The sequence below is a fragment of the Dromaius novaehollandiae genome, chromosome 2 (assembly GCF_036370855.1).
Source record: "Dromaius novaehollandiae isolate bDroNov1 chromosome 2, bDroNov1.hap1, whole genome shotgun sequence".
NCBI lineage: Eukaryota > Metazoa > Chordata > Aves > Casuariiformes > Dromaiidae > Dromaius > Dromaius novaehollandiae.
In genome coordinates, this window is record NC_088099.1 from 70844133 (window position 1) to 70862733 (window position 18601).

The following is an 18601-nucleotide window of genomic DNA, read 5'->3' on the forward strand; positions in this document are numbered from 1 at the left end:
TTACTAGTGCTGTGAATTGTATATTTAAAAATGGGAAGATAATGGAAGAAGATGCAAATAGAGGCAAATTATGGCAATTAGCTACACTGCAATCTACTGTTTCTGTTGTGGGCCGATACTGATGAGCTACAGAATAACTCTTGTGGGATCCTTTCCGGTTCCTTGGAGCAATAGCAGCCCCCATTTCATGAGAAGGAGAGCTAGCAGCAGGGCCTTTTGCCCTTTACTGGATGAGAGTGGCATCATGGAGATCTCCCATATTTAGGTTAGCAACAGCTGGGAAGGAGAAAGAGTGGACTACACCCTCTCCACATGCACCTGCATTTCTGTACATGCTTATATACGTCCTGATCTCAGAAAACAATAAATTATCTGAGGTGTAATTATACGTAGAGAAGGAAAAAGGGATAAGCTGGTAAGAAAAGAAAAGAAAATCAAGATATTCTTATGCAATAAAATGTGCCCTGACATTGTTGATAGCTACTGGAGAAGAGTCAGACAAAATTATTTCTTGAGAGTCTCAAGTGTGTAACATTTTGCATGCTTTGTGCTGTACGATCGTCCATGATCAGGAGTCCTAGCAGCAGTACTGGTACTAGTTAGCATATTCACAGGTGTGAGGAAAGCACAGGCCTGGTGTATTACTCCTTTTACTGCCCCGTGGATACCATCAGGTTTGTGAATTGTTTTGTGTACTGAGGGCCTGTTATTTCCACCTCCCAGGCCATCAGTTTGGAGTTTCTCCTTTACCAACCTTTTCCAAGTAATTATTACATTATCATAAGAATTCTTATGAAGTCCCATATCAGACTGGGCTTTCATTGAAGGCTGGCTATAATTCACAGCTTAGTCTTTTATGCAGAATAATACATCTATCTGTCTGCCTAGAGAGAAAAATATTTGTAAATAGCAAATGAAGTAGCACTTTCTTAAGGGAGCCTAGTTTATGGTACCTTTACAGTAAATACTAGAATATACTGAATACAGGAGTATGTTTCCAGTTACATGTAATTAGTGGCAAAATCCAACAGGTGGCACAAAAGTATTTGAATTTTATATTGATTTAAATCATATGCAGTTAAATTACCACATAAAATACAAGGGTATTTTTGTTAAAAAAAAAATAAAAAAAGGCACGAAAAGAAAGGAAGTAAGGAGGAATGCCCATTCTGTGAGTGCTGGGAGTCTCTGCCCGGTACCGAGCAGGGCGGGCCAGTGCCTGCCCCTCGGGGCGGCTCGCTGTATTTGCAGAGCGCCGAGCACCGCGTCAGCAAATCCCGCTCCGCACCGTGCGCCTGGCAGGGGCGGACGGCGGCTCCGCCGGGCGCGGCCGTTCCGCGGCGAGCGGAGGCGAGCGCGCCCCTGCGCGCCCCGCGACCGCCGCCCCTCGGCCCCTCCGGCCGCGCGGGGCTGCGCGGGGGCTGGTGCGGCTGATGCCGCCGCGCCGGGCGGCCGGCGCGGAGGAGCGGGGCGGGCGCCCTCCGCTGGCAGCCGCGCAGATTTCAGCCGCGGCCCGACGCCGCCCCGGGGTAAGCGCAGCGCTCGGCGGCTGCCCCGGCGCCGCCTTAAGTTAATGCTGGGGGGCACCACTAGCGGTGGGGTTTGGGGCACATCGGTTGTGGAAATGGATGTTAAAATGTTAATCTAGGCCTTATGAGCAGATTAGCAATGAATATGTAACATAAGTTGTGTGATTATTTTCTTACTGATTTATTAGTAAATTATTTAAGTGGGCCAGGCGAAACTTTGCTGGGACTTCATTTGCAAACGTGAACGTAAGAGATATATGAGGAATGGCTGACATCTTTATGAAACAGTACACCTAAACCTGGAATTTGAGCATAAGTCAAAGGCATATCCAAAATGATGAATGGTATGTAAAGAAATTTACTGAGTGTTGAATTAACTAAGAGTGAGGCAGAGAAAGGGAAGTGAGAGAGAAGCTGGAGAACTGTCTTTGGAATTAAAAAGGGAGCTCCAGTTTGGCATAAGCAAAAATGGAGCAGCACTTAAATGTCTGTAGCAAAGGTCTGTAAGAATCGTGCACTTGTGGTAAAATTAATTCATGCCATTTTACTTTATATGTTTATTTGTAATTAAGCAAGGGTATGTGAGCCCATCATCTGTGACTTGTAATAAACCCAGCCTACAGATATATAAATGTGAGCCACCTTCTTAGTGAAAAGAGCCTGTGCAGATGTCTGAAATAGGATCCATTTTCCAAGGAGCAGACTAGTGATTTGTGTTCCTGTAGGACCAAACTGGAACAAATCATGGTAGTAAATGGTAAACGTGCTGCCGTTGACCAGAAAGGAGCTTCAGTTTAGACTCAAGGAACGAACAATCGCACCACCAAGGAAATGAAGGATCTGTGGGCGGAAGTAGAAGCTGCTTGTTAGGATGTGGGGTTGGGCAAGCACTGTTCTTGGGTTGGAACAGACATCTGTAATATGTGCTTTTCTTTGTTTGCAACCCATGAAGGGTTCAGAAGGAGGTCAGTCTGGTAAAAGATTGAGGAAAAACATCATAGTTCATTTATCTCAGTTCAATATCCTATTTTCTAAATGGTTGGAATAAGTGAGTGTAAAGACTTGAGCTGGAAGAATGGAGTGTTTTCCTGGCAATTGACTTGCCTGGCCAAACTCTGTGCGTACTGCAGAACATATCCTTCGAAAGATACTGGGCTACCCATGGCCTGTTAAAGTCTGTGCAGTATCCTTCAGAACCAGACCCAATAAAAACAAGCCCAAGAGCTATTGCCAATATTTTAGCAATAATAAAAAATTAAGAAAAAAAACGTTCAGTTATTTGGTGGTCCTACCAAACAACCCCCCAAACCTGGCCACAAAACATTACACCTATAATTTCGGTCAGAGCTGACAGTCACAAATGTCTTTTATGAAAGTCATTGACCATTGAGAGAAATAGAAGGATATAAAGAAGAAGCAACAAATAAAGAACAGAGCAAACCTAAAATTTTAGTTCCAGTCCAGGCAGTTGAAGAGCAATAACATAGGTTTGGCTGCGAATCTTTAAATGGTGCATAAAGTGCATTGGAATGGTGACTATTTGGTCAAGCTAAATTGTTAGTACATGTGATGAATATGAAATACAAATATTAAGTATGTAGGAAATAAATAGAAATTACAAAATGCCATGGCCCTGAGTATACCAGTAGGCCATAACCTGACCAGCTTTGCATGGGGCCTTGCCCCCATCCCCTGCCCATGGACCCATTTAAGGTCATGTCTGGGGCTTTAGGCTTGGTCTGAACGATGCTGTAGGTGTGCCTGTTTGTGATCCTGCTGCTGGGATGGACCTCAGATCTGTGTCGTAGGTAGCTTGTCTCCAGGATGGACTCTCAAATGTACATTATTGCAAGACATCTCCAGGCTTTGTCTCCTGAATGTACTTTGGACCCATGTTGTCTCCAGTCCTTTCTCTGGTCCTGTCTCATTTTGCTCTCGACTGGGCTCCCTGCAAGGACCCTAGACCTGATTCATTGCTTTGCTTGGTCTGGGACTGTCAGTGGACCTTGTTACTGCTAAGTACCCTCCTCCTCTTGCTGTGTTCGGATGCTGTGGGAGTGTGCCCTGGTCAGTGGGGGCACTGCCTTCACTGGGATCACCCCTGGCTTGCCTTGTCTTGGAGAGCAGCTGGCCCTTGCTGCTCCCTGATCCACAGTGAACCCTTCTAATCAGTTAGACCAGGACTGATAAACATGCGCTTACCCAAAACTGAGAGAACTGAGCCCACAGATTTGGCCTCTGAAAGTTGAAGAAGAAACCTTGAAAACCAAACTAATGGATGAAATAATAGTTGGATTTTATTCCAGTATGATAAATAATTGTGTAATAGGGCGCAGGAACAGCGTTCTAAAAATTTCATCTGCGGAAGTTCCCCATAAAGATGTAGGTTGGGTGAGGCAAATTGCATGAAAGCAATATGTTTTCACAGTTGTTTTTTCAGTGAACAAAGTTTCCTGGTTCCAGGGATAGAAACACAATAGCAGCTACATGTAATGAACAGGAGCTCAGTGAAGAGGAGGGAGTTGTTGAGTCTTGTCTTGAAACTTTCTTAATGGAATGAAATTAGCACAATTTTTCGAAATAGAAACAGTGCCCGTCGGTTTTGCCAAATCTCTTTCAAACAGCAAATACTCAACAAAAGGAAGTGTTCCTGCAGCTGCGTAGGGTGAAGCTGTGGATTTGGTAAAAGTGGGAGTGGAAAAAGAAAAGCAACGGGGAAAGGAAAGCACCTGTTCCAGGATGCTGGTGTTATTTTTTTTAAAGGAAGGTGACTGACTAATAAACCCCTACAATGGAAGAAGGCTCAGAGGATATGGGCAAGGGTAAGATGCTCATGAAGCTCAGCAATAGCGCAGAGTGTGACCGACCAAAGCTGACTTTATCTCAATGCAAAGGGGACCAGAAGGTGGCCTTAATTTTAGATAAACAGCTGTGTCAGTTGAGAGGATCAGCTGACTACATCCTGGTTGAGTGGGTCAACTGGTGTAAATATTTCTCCCCGAGTTCATCAAAAGAGTGTGAATGCTCCCTGAGTTAGCCAGAACAACAAGGGGGGAAGTGTATACGTGGCTTAGCCCAACATGGAGTATAAAACCTTAGCAACTAACAGAAGAATTTCCAAGAGAGCAACGGGCTTGAGCTGGCTTCAACCCACGTATTCCTTCCCAGCAACAGGGGATGCCCAGCATCGTGACAGTGAGTGTATCATAGAGACCAGTAACGTGGATCACATTGGTATTGTGACTGAACTGTGTATTGCAATTGCTATATTTTCTGAAGTGTAACTTATCCTTGTACTGTGATTTCAGTATATTGCTGTATCACTCTGCTAAATCAAAAATCCCATGTAACATCAAACATCTGGAAAGAAGTAAATTATTATATTTAACATTACACCCTCCATGCGTGGACTGTCTGAAAGAACCTGGTCAGAGAGTATTGGACTCTGACAAGGAAGAAAAGAAAAACTCAAGATAGATGTAGTGGACTAGTGTAGCACCAGTTGTATTGTGAAGAACACTGATCCATTCAATAATCATCTGACCAGAATCAGAGAAGGAACAATTACGGAAGAGTATTCAAGAAATATATCAAGAAACATGGTCGTTCACTATTACTATTTCCTATTTGTATTTTTTTCAGGATTTTGGATTGCAAACTGCATGAACAGCAAGCTGTAAAATAATAAAGAAGATACTGTGTTGCATACATGTTTCAGTATTTATAGCATATGGAGATGAGGTCATGGTGTAGGGTAAAAATTTCTGGAATTGAAACATTTACTAATCTGTGATAAGTGGATGACCAAAAATCTGAAATTAAGCCCAAATAAACCAGAGCTGCTTCCAAAACAAGTTGTATTCTTTGGGCCTACAGTCAAGGAGGAGGAATTTCCACTAACAATGACAACATAAATTACACAGGGATTACTGGCACTGCAAGTACTCCCAGATGTGTGGGGTTTTACAATATTTAAAAACAGCTGCTTTTGTGTAAGGGGAAGGAAATCCATTTGAGTGTGACTTGGCATTGACATGGTTAAAAACAGCTGCATTGGTCTTCATGGGTTTCAAAACAGATTCTTGCATGCATAGGCTTGGAGGATGGTCTTAAACAAAAAAACGCTACAAGATAATGGCTTATAAAGAATATCAGAGCTATATACAGAGAGAAGTAAGTGTAACAGTGCCCACTGGATAAGTTTAAGGAGTTTTTTCACTACTCAGTTGTGCATGATGAGCTTCTGAAGGTATGACATGCTTTAGAGGCAAGAATCCTGGTGGTGAGACTCTTGACTGATTGGAAAAACTGATGATTTCATGATCAGACAGATGTGGCACTGCTGAAGTCTGAGCTGCAGTGGACTGCGGGGAAAAGCTGATACCAGGTTTTGCTCTGAGTTGGAAAGAGGGGAGAAGTTTGCTATTCATAGCTTGCAGTAAGTGTACGTAGTTCTTTGCTGGAAGATTATATGATTGCAGGTGATGTAGACACAAGTGAAATACCTTTACTTAAGTAACTGGTAAGTGTGGCTGTGATAGCACAGAGCACAGTTTAATTTCTAAAACTCAAATGAATCTATCTATAAACCTAAATTAAGATACAACTGCCCAAGCTGAACTAAGATATGTAATGCTGGGGTACCTGAGTTGGCTGTTTGAAAACTAATGTTTGTCTACATGAGCTGTGGTTGTATGTTTAGTTTGCAATGTACATAGAGGCTAAAAGAAATAGAAAAGCCTTAGAAAAGAATTACCAGAAGTCCTGTTTAAAAAAATGGACGGTATACCTTGCACAACTTAGAAGGTCATATCTCCTCAGAATTTCAAACTAAAAAGTTGATATAATCAAAAAGCTTGTATTTTAACCTTATAGTTTAAATAATTGTTTAAAGAACTAGGAACAGTTACTGATTGATTAGGATACTCACTGGCACAATGGAAAAGGAGTCTCCAAGTTGGTCTTGGAGGTGGTGGAGACCACCACCAGCCTTTTATCTCCTACAGAGGAATATCAGTAGCTCATATGAATCATGACTGATTTATGGCTTTCTCTGATCTGAAATGGGTTGCATGTTTTGTATCAGGCTGTTAGGGCTATTTCTTGAGCCTGATGAGTTCAAATAACTACAGAGATTCTGCAATATTAGAGATTGCAGAGGTGCTGAACAACTGTCAGCTTTGACTGAAGCAAGTCAAAGACTTTTTGAATCTTACATACCAAAATTAAACACCGGAACTCTCAGGCAGCTCTTGAAAATACTGGTGCAATGTTCATGTAAGCTTGTGAAGGGAAAATTCACTGTTTCGTGTAAGCTGAAGTTCAGAGATGCAGTCTGTTGTGATGTGACCTCAGAAGGTACAATAATGTGTAACTATTTACCTTAACTGGAATTTTGTAAGATGATGAAGCTATGTGCTGTGTTAGCAGAATGAAGTTACGTAAATACTCCTGTCTTAGTGACAAGCGATAGACTGAAACTCTAAATGGTAGGCATTTTGGAAAGATACTCTTTGTTATGTTATTACTCTTTTGTTACAGCCATCCCACCTGTCCTTGCTTTGTGCAAAAATACAACTCCAATAATGTACGCTTTGAATTTTTTCTCCATTTCTGTTAGATTATGGGTTAAAGCTATTCTTTAAGAAAGCCTTAATTAGGGGATTTAGTGCTACCTTGGTGGCTTTCAGTTGTCAGACTTAGAAAAGCTGTTGAATAATCCTTGCAGAGATATTCTATGCAGATGCGGTATGACCAGCTGACATTACACTTACCCAAAGTAATCTGTCCACAGGATCATCCTCTCAAAATTTAATAATTTCATATAGAATCACTCCAAAATGTCACATTTTTTGTTAGTAACTTCCATGGTTAAAACCTCCACTGGACCTGTTTCCTCATGGCTGTAAGAGTCCAGTTTGGCTTGAAGGGTTTGAAAAGATCATCAGACAAATGATGAGCGAGAACATAGGACAAGAAAGAAGAACGTCAAAAGGTCTCGTTTTAAAAAAATAATAGTAATATTTTTTTAAAGGTGGGTGTATTCTTGAGTTGTTTAGTGAGTCTCCTGAGTGTATCCAATCCTGTCAAGTTCGAAGGTCTGCTGAATAAGTTGGCTAAATGGGTGCAAATGATCTGTAAGCACAAATCCAGTTGTTTCTGCTGCTGTTTTAGCTTAGTAAGACCCCAACCTCATGGGAGAGCTTTAAAAATAGTGGTAGCAAAAATGGAATTTAAGGAGGGTTAACAAGCATCACATTATATGGGAAAAATGGTGAACATGTATGGTGAAGAGAGTTATCATTGAACTCACCAGTTCACTAACGTAGTAACACAAGATTTTTTTATGGAAGAAAAGAAAGATGAATAAGCCCAAGCATATATATAACAGTGCTCAACCAGGCAAGAAACTGGGATGGATAGGATTATTCAAGTACATCTAGACTATTGGATCAATGTGTTAAACCTCTTAGATGACAATGGTAAGAAGGAATAAGCAGGAGGAAATTTAAAGTCTTAATTACATGATCACAACTATGGTTTATTTGAAATAGAAAACAGGTGATATGACATGATGGAAAAGATAATAGTTATTCCCCCCCAAAAAAACTCCGTCAGGAGACTGTATAACAAAGAGGTAAATTCTCATATTCTGAGATCCAGCCTGCTGAGGTTTTTGTCAGTGATGCGGAAAAATCAAAGACCACTATAATAATAGCAGTTCATGAAAAGCTACCAAACCAGAGAGACCAGCTGCATAGGAGTTTTTGCTAGCAACTTGCAGAATCATCCAGGACATAGAATTTAGTGATAATAGAATATTTTAACTGTCTAGATGTCTGTTGGGAAAAGAATATAGCAGAACACAGACATTTAACAGGTCTTTGAAATGCACTGGTGAATTTTTTTAACATAGATGAGGTAAAAAACAAGTAGAGGTGAAAGTATTCTAGATTTTATTTCCTTTATTAGGAATGAATGGAGAATGTTAAGGTAGAAAGTGACTTTGATGACAGCGATCAGGAAGTGATAGCTAGGAGGACTAATGGCAAAATAAAAATGGTTGATTTTAGGGAAGTAGACTTCAATAAACTCCAACATCTGGAAGTTATAATTTTCTGGGAAACTTGTCAGAGAGATAAGGGAGCTAAAGGGAAGCAGAGATTCCTTAAATACATGAGTAGTAAGAACATAAATAATATTCTATTTTGGATGAAAGATAAGCATAGTAAGATAGCAGCTTGTTTAAATTAAGAATTCTTCATTTACCTCAGGTGAAAGAAGGATTCAAGCAGGAAAAAGAAAAAAGAACAGGTTATTCTGAGCAGCACAGTAAAAACAGGATGATAATGGCACAAAATAGGCAGTAACTTGCAAGAATAACAAGAAATAATTCTCCTTGTGCACTAAAAAAAAAGTCAAGGAAATTGTCACTCAGTGGAGGAAGACTACTTTGGACAAATGACACCTAGGAGGCAGATGTTATTAATGTGTTTTTTTGTTATCAATCTTCAGTAAAATGATCAGCTGCAAGCGGTAGCTAGTTCATTGCATTCTGGTGAGACAATAGGGGAAGCACTGTTGGAGACAGGACAATAGGAGAAGTCACATATTGCCAAACTGGCTGAACCTGAGGTACTCCCTCCAAGGGAAACTGGAGAAATACCTGCCACAGTCAACAGACACTGTAGCCAGACCTGGGATAGGAGTATTGCTCATGGTTTTGTGGTGCCTGAACTTTGTATTGGTAACTGAAATGGTATATGAAGCCATTTTCTTTTTTACTGTTTTGGCAATGGAGAGTGACATAGCTTCCTGTCAAACCTTCCTACAAAATCTTTCCAGTTTCCCACCTGTAATTGAATTCAATGAAGTCTCCTCCCAAGGAACTTAGGATATTGAGCTGCCAAGCCAAAGGGTTTTAGACTGGTGTGCATGGAGGAATGAGGTTTTATACTAAGTTTTGCCATTTCCCCCTGAGGAAGTCCAAAGAATGATTTTCTCAGGGAGTGAGAAGGAACGAAGGTGTTTACGTATTTTTGACCTGTGTGAGAGAAGCAGAGTTTATAATAAGTTCTTGAACCATTTCATGCAGCCTGTTTCCACCTGTAGCATGTTATATTTCTAAGCTTGCATGTTCATGGATTTAAATAGTGTGTCCCTGGGTAGGTTTTGCTTGCGGTAATTGCTACTCTAAAAGTAATTGCTCAATTTTAGGGCTTGCTTGGGTTGTTGGTTTAACTTTCATCTTGGAAGGTAGGCAAAATATCATAGGTGTTCATGTAAAGGCTGCCTCATGCCAGGTTTGTGGCAAGTGATAGAATAACCCTAATTCAAGTTTAAAACAAGCTGTCTGTTTAGTTAAAATCATGTCAAAAGTAGGAGTCACTGAAGTAGTAAATTTTTCTGGGTAATGAATTATGCTCTGTGGAAAGTAAATTACTTAAGTCTTATTTTTATGGATTTACAAATCAATATTTCAGAGCTATATTTTCACAACACAACTGCACTGTACTGGAGGTCTACAAATTTTGGGTAAAAACGCTGCTAAATTATGGGAGGTTTGTATAATGTATTGAGATAAAAAATAGGTATATGTATGATCTAAAGGGCTCTATGCAGAGATGCTGTGCAGATGTATGACACACACACACACATACATGCTTATTCATACTCAAAAAAAAGTCCCTTTTACATACCAAAACCCTATCAATAAGGAGAACGCAATCCCTTAGATATACATGTAATCCAAACACAGAGGTAATGAGAAATAAAGCTGTTAGGAAAAAGCATTTAAATAGGCATATATAATGTGTATATATATATGTATGTGCACACACTCCCACTGCTCCCCCAAAAGCCATTTTTGTCTCTCAGTCCTGATGCCAGTGTGCAATAGATCCAGCCTCTGGAACCAGTATTACTATGACCTGCTGACCAACCTGAAACATAAGTTAGAAAGACCTCCTGGAGATGACTCCGTTACTTGCAGAGCTGTGGAGAATGGACTGTGTGTGACTGCAGCACCTCCCATTAGAGTCTGCAGTTATTGAACAACTTCGTGTGGTTGGAGAGAAGTGCTGAAATTGCTTTTTTGTCTCTGGTAGTACAAAATTACTTTGTGTACGATAAGAATCTTGTCACTTTTTTTTGATCACATGAACTAAAGATTAAATAGCTATTAGTACAGTAATTACTGAGACAGGAATCTACCAGTGTGGATGTTGAAAGTGTCTTAGAGTATCTTTGAGTGAGAAGTGTCTATAATCACTTTTAGCTGAGTGAAGTACAGGCTGCTGCTGCTGATACATGTGGTCTGTCCTGCCCCCCTTCCTCTTGCATACATTTCTGCCCCATCCCTTGTGCTGTTAAAATATTTCATGTAGCAGCAATGTGAGCTGAATTTGTGTTGTGACCTGAGTGAAAAGTAACCTGGAAGTAAAAAAGAAAAGAAAAAGGAGAGATCTGATCCTGATCTGACTTGCATTACAGCTGTATCAATACTTGGACTTGAACTGGGTAGATTGCAGGAATGTGTGGCTGAGGGGCAAAGTCAGCATGCAGGACTTCCCTCTTGGCAGCCGGCCACCCTTCGTTTCTGAATTCAGGGCTGGAATAATCACTCTTCAAGTGAGATTGGTAAATTTGCTCTTAATGTTATTCTAACTGGTGACACAGATATAAAAAAAAAATGTAAAAACAGACTGCAGAAATGGGAATTCTCTCTCTGAGGGTAAAATATAGCTTGAAATGAATATTTATTACCGATGAGTCTGTTTTGCCTGGTTGCATCTTCTTGGCAGTATCAAGACCTAAAAGCAAAAATAATTCAAACTCATTTGTAACATATCCTTCATGTGCATAAAACCTGAATAAGTGACATTCTTTCTTCAGTATATGTTCCATGAATTGACATTTAAAGTTTCCTGATGACTAGTTTTTAAAATAAATGTTAGTATACAATAATGAAAAATTTCATAAATATTAGGGATACTTACTGAGCAGATTCTGTGAGAATTCAGACTTCCAGCTCAGGATAAAAATGAGGTGCTACAGAGTAGGTGGAGTTTAGCAGAAAGCACATTGTAATATGAAAATAAAGAGCTCAGTTCCAGAGAATGAAGGTACAAGTATATTTTAGCTTCTGCAAATGTTCTATGCTATGCTTTATTATATCATAACCAGCAGTCCTGCAAAAATCCGTGGTGATTTCATTGGCAATGTTGCCAAAAGAAATAGTGCAATGCCAGGTTCTTAGGGACTACTTCTCCATTGTCTTGCATGTTGTAAAACTGGTCAAGATGTGGCAAGAAAATGAAGCATGTCTTTAAGACTGCTAAAACAGTACCGTATAACCTGATACTACACTGTATACTGATAAATGCGTTTATAGTTTTATAGAATGCAGTAAGTATTTACATGAAGAAATTTTACAAGTAATCATGAGCATCAGGCTTCTGATTTACTCACATGAGCAAGATATTACGAACAGAGAAAGAAGCAATGCATGAGTTTGGTGGGATTATTTTCCAAATCAGGAAAAGTGATGGTATTTGGTAACAAGTTGCAAACCATGTATTCCTGTATTTGTTGCCCTGTGGCTTCAGTTGCTTCGCTATGTTGCACGGCATGAAAGTATAATTCTAATAGTAATAGGAGTACTTTTTAAAAGGAGTATTATTATAATATTGAATTGTAACAGAAGTATTTGTGCACTAATGCACAAAACTGGAGCTCATTACACAGGCTGTATACACAAACAGTTGAAATTTTATTTACAGGCTGGTTTATGCCGCAAATCGAGATCTCTGTTATAATCCAGAGTTCTTCATTAACATACTTTCTTCATGAGTCCTTAACAGATTCCCAGACTTGCAAGGGAATGCCAGGTCTGGCCAGAGTTCTGCAGCAAAAGAGAAAGTGATGCAATTTGCCTTTTCTTAGAAATGCTCAAAATTTACATAAATAGCTGTTTGTATATGCTGAAGAGGTGCTTAGAGGTACATTTCATCACAAATGAGGATGCTATCATTTGGCACAGTCTGTTCACAGCCTACACTGCAGAATATGACAGTGTCAACACTACAATATAGAGATGTAATTGTAATTTGCATAGAAATATACAAGCTAGCTTATATTTGACTACTTCAGGTGACATCGTACCAGTTCCAGGACCTACCTGAAAGGTCAAAGCCTGGTGGTCCTGGGTTTAGAGATTTCCCAAGAATGGACCTGTCTCCATGATCATATGAAGCAGAAGGAGATTTTTCTCATTTTGCCTGGAAGTTGTTTTCATTACTGATGCAACTTCTGTGCTTGCTTCTGCTGTGTATGCCTCTGCTCAGTTATGCCTTGAGTGAACTTTTGGATGCCAACAGGGTTGAGGCCTGTCAACCCTTTGTATAGAAAACTGATCGAATGGGTCCTTTAAGGGATGCAGCCTCTTGATATTCTCAGATTTCTCAGTTTGTACTGTTATTAGGTTGGGGCATATTCTTGTTGATGGTTTAAGACATTTGCTTTTTATGAATACTGACTCCAACATTTATTGTCAGAGATGTGCTACCTTAAAGAGCTGCCTCAAGCTTACTAGTAAGTGATAGTACAGGAGTTTGGTGTGAAGAAATTTCTCAGTAGAGCTGAATTAGGTCTGAAGTATGCATAGATTGAAGTATGTTTTGAATCAAACATGATTCAAAATGTTGGTGAACTGTTGAGATTCCCAGAGTTTGCACCTCTGTAGTTCTGTGTGGTCATGGAAATGCACAGTTAGAGTTGTGTGGCATGTCCTAATCCTTGAGTTTATGAAATGGCAAAAAAACCCCAAACCCCAAACAAAATTAGAACACTCTTTATGGAAAGGCATAGACCTGAGCAACCATATTGTACCACAGATCAAAGCTCAACCTTTTGAGCCTCTTCCCAACTTTTCTGCTTTTGTGTGTGGCTGAATTCAGTGGGAGTGGTGTATATGTGAGGATGGAATTCTTCATCTATCAGCAATATTCTCTTTTTGTCAGGAAACCAGAGGGAGGAGGTTGCAGTCTCCTTTTTATATGTGCTTGTATTGCCATGAAGAAGTTTGGATCTTTCCCACTTAAGACTGCTAAGCACTTTGAATTTTGATTTTCACCTCATTTGTGGTAATTTCTATTCTGTATTCCTGCTTGTGCTATCCATGCTGCTTTTGTTCCAGCATCAGTGTCATCAAAATCTGTTTGAAAACAGATGCAAAATACTAATTCAGCTTTTGGGCCAATTTCAACTGTCATTTATCTTTGCCCATCTTCACCAAATAGTGATCTGTCTGTTTTGCTTTGCTGTACCATGGTAGAAAAAGCTTGTCAAGTTCCATTCAATCTGTCTGTTGTCATAGAGATTAAAGGAACCTGATAATCCTCCTTGCATTTTTTGGTTCTTTGCTTAGAATTAGTAGCCTCTTTGAGTTGGTTATTCATTCGTTCATTATCTAGAGTCCCCTCCTAATATCTGGAATACAGATTTGCAGTTATGTGTTCTCCTGCCACAACATTATTTCTTTTTAACCCACTGCTGTATCATCATTTGCCCTATTTTCTGTGTCTTCTGACTAGTGTGTCGAGATCATCTATCATTCCTCAGTTTAAAACTGCTCTTAACAGTGATGTCAGCTTTGATCCCAGATAGCTATTTCCTTGGGTATTCAACTGGAATCCATATTTTGAAAAGTGACTTCTGTCAGTAACGTATCCCAGTAGTCCCAGGACCTTCCTTATAGCGCTCATCCTTTAGCTGCCAGTTAAAGTTTATTCTCTTATTAGACTTTTTACACCTTTCTCTAGAAATGGGAAGTCCATTAGGTTCATAAAAATATCTACTGCTTCAAGATTCTTCTCCAAATTAGTTAGTGCTTAATAGTTTCTTTTTTTTTTTCCCAGTGGGAACCAGGCAGTACTATTTGTTGTTTTTTTCCAGATGTCTTATGATGCTTCTTAGCTGCAAGTCCAGCTGCCTTTTCATGTGTTGTAGTGAATCTCTAGCCTTCTCCTCCATGTTTCATTTTCATGAACTTTCAGAGCTAGCATCCCTTTTCTTCACCCTTGCTACCCTTACTTCTCCTTTTCTTTGCCAGGGGACCAAACCCCTCTCAGTTCTGTTTCACATTCCCAAGTCAGTCCAGTACTTTGACTTGTCCTTCTGTTTTGCCTCCATCGGCTACCATCCTCACCTGGCAATGCTTTTCATCTCCTCATATTCAGTATATTTCTGAAATCTTTGGCTGTATGCACACGATCTTTTATCCTGTCTTCCCTTTCATCCCTAAAGACACGCTAGCTCTAACATCATCAATTGAATTCTCAGTATTTATGAGCCAGCTCTTTGTATATCTTTCAGATACCCACACAAGGATAATGCAAGTTCCACTATTTCATTATCCTGTATCCTTATTCTACTACGCTTTAGGGATGACCATGCTGCTTTACTGCAGTCTCATTGCCAGGATCTATCCACCCCTGCCATGGAGTAGCAACCAGAAAAGCTGATTGCTTTTCTGACATCCAGTCTCTATTTATTGTCTATTTATTGAACTACTTCAGAATGCTGAGTCGAACCCAGATTATCTGCTGTTCTCAGAAATGATATAATCATTGTCCTGTAAGTTATTTGTGCCTTGTAACTTCATTATGTCTCTTGGTAAAGCTATTCCATGTTGTGTAAGCTACTGTAATTTTAACTGAGGCAGGGACAAGAACTGAAATTACCTCCTCCCTTGAAGTGCCCTGACCACTTATATATGCATAGTCATTGTATGGTCCAGCTGGTATTAACTATGGAGAATCTTTACTATTCTGAAAAGCAGGTGACTTGGCAAGTTAAATACTAGTCTTCTACTTCAGTTGTTCCTCTGTTGGTGCCTCCACAAGAATTTTTGTTTAGTACATATATGACTAAACTATCTTTTATTTTGTTCTGTCTGTAAAGAAATTTACAATGAAAGATCTCAGTACTATATCTAGAGCATATACATTTATAGCAACTGTGACTGCACTGTAGAAATACAGATTTTCATTAATCTGAGCAATGATGCAGTCCTAAATATTTCAGTTAACAACATGTGAATGTGTTTTATGAAAACAGGAAAGAACAGTTTCAGCAAGAGGCTATAAGTCTGAAAGGTGGGAGAGTGGTCTCTAAACCAGAAGGAGAAAGGCCTCCTGGATACTCTGAGCACGGTTTCAGAATATGAGCTGTGTGTGAAGGAAGTCCATCCACCTTTTTCTCTGTGTTTTGTGAAAATTTTTACATGTTTGGAACATATCTGGTAAATCAGATCTCACAAATGTTAAACATCTCTTTCGTGTGGATTTTAGATGTTAATTGTGAGTCTGCCAAGGTAGTGGTACTTGGATTTGAATAGAGTTCTTAGGGATTTTATCATCAGGAACTTGGGCATTTATGGGCAAGATGTTATCTAGCCTGCGGTTTTGAGAATGCCATAGTACCTAAATGTTGGGTGGGTATACAGATAGCTTGGACCTGTATCCATGGGTCAGCTGATTCATTGATTAACTACAGTTTCTATGTATGTGGGGTTAACCTCTGTTCTAACATTCTGATACTGTTGAACTTTGGAATTTATAATTAAAAAATCCTCTCTGGTTAGTAAATGTCTCTCAGTAGAAGTACTTTCTGACTGTAACTAGCTCCCCTCTTACTCATATCTTGGACACATGAACTTAGATTGAGTGTTTTTAGTCATTTATTACAAGGCAGGTTTTCCATCATTGTAACTGTTCAGAACCCCTTCCAATTTTCCAAAATCATTTGAAACTGTAGACACCAGAATCAATGACTGTCTTAAAAATAACTAAAGTTAGTTGCTTTCCATGTGTCTGGGACTTACAGGTTGGTCTTCTGCCACTTTGCCATTCTGCATTTGGCAAAATACTTGCTCCTCTCTCTCATTCTTTCTTTTATAGAATGGGGACTGTGACTTTGTGTAAAGTAATGAAAAACATTGTGTAAGATTGAGCTTATTATTTACTATTGCACTATTTTTGTCATTTGCAGATATTATTTTGCTTTTTTTGTTCTTTAGTAGTGCACAGCAGGACAAACCTCTAGCCCCCTCCCCCACCCCCCTTTCGTTTTTGTACAAAGGGATAGAGCATACATAGCTGAAGCTCTCAGCATAGTTATTTCAGAATCAGTTGAGGAACTGCTGCTCTTTGCCAGTCATACAACTCCTTTCTTCCCTTCTCTGACATCTTCTGCTCTTTGCTGTCAAAAGTCCCCCAAAATACTATAGTTTAATGGTTGTTAATAGGTTGCTAGATGCAAAGACTTGTGGAGGGTGCAGAACTGTCAATTGTGGCTGAAGGAGATAGTAATAGCAGTGCAAGAATAAAATGGAGAATCTATTCATTAGAACCAGGTGAACAGCACTTCTGTGGACCTGAAGATGTTAATGAATGTAAGATAAAGTTGCCAAACAAATTTGACCAGAAAAAACTTGGATTTAGAAAGAAAGGCAGGTTGTAGTTTACTTTTTTGGTAGCTTCTAGTAGGTGCTCACCAAAGATATATGTAGGCCAAGTTCATTTTTCTCTCTAATGGAGGTGTGAGGCTGTGAAGCTGTTTCATGAAAATAGTGCTAGCTATTATGGAGAACTGGAACACTAGAAGAAACTCTCACAAGAGCCAGCTGCAACCTGTGCTTGAGTACAGTTTACACGGTGCTAAGCAGAGTCTGAAGGAAGCAAACTTCGTCACATTCCTTGACTCTGGCCCAAACAGTAAAATGTGCAAAGAATGCTCCCTTACCAGAAGGATGGAGTACCTGGGAGCCTCATTAAAACTCAAAATGAGTAAAAACATAAAAGAAGGAATAAACAGTGGTTCACTTTAACTGCAGGAACCAGGGAAAAAAAGGAGGAGAAAAAAAAAGGAAAACAGTAAAAATAAAGAGTTTTGACTCTATTAGAATTTTTTAATGCTTTTTGATTAAATATGTCTAGAATAATTCTTATGCTATATGGCAAAGAAAGCTTAGATTCAAATCAAATTGACCAGCTAAATGTGGCAAGAATTAGGATAAAATCTATATAGATTGAAATTTTAGGTCCAATAGGACAAGTATAGTATTAGCTATATTATGAAATATGTAATCATTATAACGGAAATCAGAAATCCTGTGATGATAGGAAATATAACGATAATGGATGACTTCAATTAGCTCCACATTGACTGAGTGAATGTCAGACTTGATTGTGAAGATACCATAGGTGACTGCTTGTTAGGAAATTTATGGGAGGAAAAGCAACTTGTGACTTGTCCTGAATTGTGCGTAGAACATGTTCATAATAATACTGATGAGGAGCCAGTCTATGAGGATGACCACAATGTGCTTATGTTCAAAATGGGTATGGGGAAAATTCTGTATCCTTGCACTTAATTAAAAGGTAAAATAACAAACTATGTGAATGTGAGGAGATTAATTATTATTAAAAAGATACTAAAGGTGTAGCTAAAAGAGTAAGACTTTTCCAGGTGGAATAGTTATTAAAAAAAAAAGCATACTAGCAACTTAGAGCAAATGCATGCTGTCTCTGGAAAAAAGGTCTTGGAAGAACAAAGGAAAGCTGCCATGGGTAAAAAACAGAGTAAGAAAGGATTCTTAAAATATAAAGAGTTCCTTAAAGCTAAAACTGTATTAAATGAGGATAGAAAGGATCATCACCTCTGGCAGTTAAAGTGCAAAAAACATGATAAGGGCGGTCAAAAAAGATTGAAGAGGCATAAAAATGAATAATAAATCACTTTTTGAACACATCAGGAAAGGTAAGGTTGCTGAAGATCTGTAAGCCCAAGACGTGGTCAACATAGAGAGGAGAGAATATAGCTGAAAACTAATTGTTTTCTTGTATCTAGGTTCACTCTGGAAGAATTTAGTCAGTTTTCCAATTGATAATCCTTTCCAATGGAGGTAACACTGGAGGAGATTTTTAAATAAAGTTATTGACGAATGAAGTTTTTGAGCAAATGGTCAAAAAGGACAAGAATAAATCTCTGGATACAGATGATTTTCACTT

General features: G+C 39.3%; 1 long non-coding RNA gene across 1 annotated transcript in view; it reads left to right on the forward strand.

Moving 5' to 3' along the window:
* Positions 1 to 1189: 1189 nt before the first annotated feature.
* LOC112979589 (uncharacterized) overlaps positions 1190 to 18601 on the forward strand; it is a 53527-nt gene continuing 36115 nt past the window's right edge. Inside the window, exon 1 of the long non-coding RNA XR_003258214.2 lies at positions 1190 to 1529. This is a non-coding gene — a long non-coding RNA (uncharacterized LOC112979589). The remainder of the gene's footprint in view (positions 1530 to 18601) is intronic.